The sequence below is a fragment of the Heterocephalus glaber genome, unplaced genomic scaffold (assembly GCF_053883595.1).
Source record: "Heterocephalus glaber isolate CG9 unplaced genomic scaffold, H.glaber_assembly_v1.0 deba00001472, whole genome shotgun sequence".
Classification (NCBI taxonomy): Eukaryota; Metazoa; Chordata; class Mammalia; order Rodentia; family Bathyergidae; genus Heterocephalus; species Heterocephalus glaber.
Genome location: NW_028258315.1, coordinates 98,973,676 through 98,976,416, shown reverse-complemented (window position 1 = coordinate 98,976,416; position 2,741 = coordinate 98,973,676). Strand labels below are relative to the sequence as shown.

Here is a 2,741-nt window from a genome sequence, read left to right as displayed (position 1 = left end):
ACGGAGGGGTCAAAAATACGGAATTGAAACATAAGCAAAGGGCTGACTAGGGGTTTTACCACACTGGAAAACGGAATTCCTGTAAATGCCAAGCACTGTAAGAGGGCAAAAGGGCAGAGCAGAGAAGACAAAGGTGGCTGCACGAGTGTGTAGCTGATTTGTCTCTTCTCTGGCAAATGTGTCCTGCTCGGCTGTCATCCTTTTATAACACACATTCGTTCATGTAGCCCAGAGCCAGTGTGCCCACCTCGGGGCAGAAGGAGTGAGGCGCCCCCTCTGTGGCGGGGTGAGGGGCACGCAGTGCACAAGAGCACAACTGCAGCTGGAGGCCCGCACTGCACACGGAGGAGGAGACCACAGACCGCGCTCGGGGAGCGGCGCCGAGGGCACCGGGCAGGAGGCCAGGCTGCCGGCGGGGCCGGGTGGGCGCAGGCGTGACGCGGCTCCCACGGCAGAGGCCGACCAGGGGCACCCGAGGGCCCAGCGGAGAGGCCGGTCTGCCCAAGGGAGGAACGAGAAAGGGGGCGCACGCTGGGGATGTGGAGTAACCGAAGCGCAGCAGAGAGGGGTGCGTGCGTGTGCGCGTGTGCGCGCGTGCGTGCATGCTTGTGCGTGGGCGCATATTTGTGTGCATGTGCGCGTGCGTGCTTGTGCGTGCACGCGCGTGGGCGGGTTACGCGTGTGCACACGCGCTCCTCTGCCGTGGCTGCACTCGCGTGGCGCGGGCTGGAGTGTGGGCGCTCCTGTCAGACGTGACTTCCCTTGAGCACCTGGGCGGGCCGCGCAGGCCTCGCACCGCCTCTCCCGTTTCCTCTGCCGTGGGACGCAGCGAACAGCGAGCGAGGCTGGTGTTTCTGCGCCTGCGCGGACTGCGTGGGAGAAGGGCATGCGCGGTGGGGCAGGGGCTGTAGCTGCTGAACCGCAGCCCCGCGGACTGGGGACGGGACTGAAGGTTGTGTGCAGTTCCTTGTCCCTGAGCTCCGTGTTTCGGAGAAAACAGGAACTCGGAAGCCCTGTCAGTAAAGAGGAGTAGGAGGGCCGCCAGGCGCCGGGACATCCGTGTCCCTGGAGAGCAGCTGATGCCCCCCAGTATTCTCCTTTTACACAGTCACAGTGTCGTGTTCTAACGAGGCAAATAACATCTTCAGTGGAAACGAGTTTCCTTTCCCTTAGTATCTGTGCTTTGTGTCTTTCTTTCACTGATAGTTATTTATTGAGCATCTGTTTTGAGCCAAACGCTGTGCAGACAGAATCCTCAGTATGCAGCTAAAGCAAGCAGAGGGAGCGAGAGGGAAGATAACTTAGAGAAAGATAACAGAGAACTTAGGACAGAGGGATAAAAATGTCTCACGAAAAGGAATCAAGCATCTTCCCTGTGGCCCATTCACTGCCCCTGGTGCAACGTGGCTCGTTCCAGGCTGCAGAAGCGCCGGAATATGCGTAGCTCCAAAAATGACAAGCTTGACAAGAGTGTTCAGACCAAGAAAATTAACGCAAAACTTCATGATGGAGTATGTCAGCGTTGTGAAGAAGTTCTTGAATGGCGAGTAAAATACAGCAAATATAAACCATTATCAAAACCTAAAAAATGCGTTAAATGTTTGCAGAAGACCGTGAAGGAGTCTCACCACACAATGTGTAGACCATGTGCCTATGAACTTGAAGTCTGTGCGAAATGTGGAAAGAAAGAAGATATTGTTACTCCGTTTAATAAAGAACCAGAAAAGACAGGAAATACTGAAAATAATCAAAGATCCAATCATAGAAGAAGCTGCAAAAGGGAATGAAGAAAGTGATCATGACTTAGATTTTGATAATGATTTAGATGACACAGGTGAAAATCAAGTGGATTAATGTAATGTACACTAAAAGTCAGTCTAGGAATGTGAAATTCTGATCACTTTTTGCCTTTGACAGTGTCACACAAAAATACTGTTAAATCTCAATGAGGAAGTCAGAAAAAGCTATAGAAAATAGGCAAAAGTCACATATGAACAATATGAATTAGGCATGATATTTACATAATTGTAAAACTTTTATCTAGAGGGCCGGGGATTTAGCTCAGTGGTTCGTTCTGGCACCTGCCTTGCAAGCGCAAGGTCCTGAGTTCAATCCCTGGTACCAAAAAAAAAAACAACAAACTTTTATCTAGGGTTGTCTTAAAATTTTAAGTTGCATGTACTAGGATACCTGCCAAAAAGCAGGTAAAATCACAGTGTCATGCTGCAGTTCATGGGAATTACTTAGAAGAATGTCATTACTTAATACCAAATTTAATAAGATTCAGAATTCATGCTTGTGTAAGAACTATCTAAGCCAAGTGTGATGGCACATGCCCATAAACCCAGCACTCGGCAGGCTGAGGCAGGAGGATTGCTACAAGTTCAAAGCCAGCCTGGGCTACATAGTGAGTTCAAGGCCAGCCTGAACTACACAGCAAGACCCTGTCTCCAAAAAAACTACAAAAACTATGTGATCCAAAACTAAGAGACATGATTTTAATTAGCCTTAAAAAATTAGTCCATGGAAAGTACCTTTTAGTGATTGATCCTCAAATGCAAAACAATCCACTTGGCCAAAGCCCCCTTACTTAATGTTTATCTCTTACAAAGCAAAAAGTTTATTCTTTAAAAATAATGTTTATCAAATGTATAGCAATTTTTCTCAGGTTTTACGTTTTTCCTCTTGTGAAATATACATCCAAAAATGCATAGAATTGATATGGATAGCTTAATAAGGAA

General features: G+C 48.6%; 1 pseudogene; it reads left to right on the top strand.

Moving 5' to 3' along the window:
• The first annotated feature begins 841 nt into the window (after positions 1 to 841).
• Positions 842 to 2,146, top strand: LOC147826503 (uncharacterized protein C9orf85 homolog pseudogene; annotated as a pseudogene).
• Positions 2,147 to 2,741: the final 595 nt, after the last annotated feature.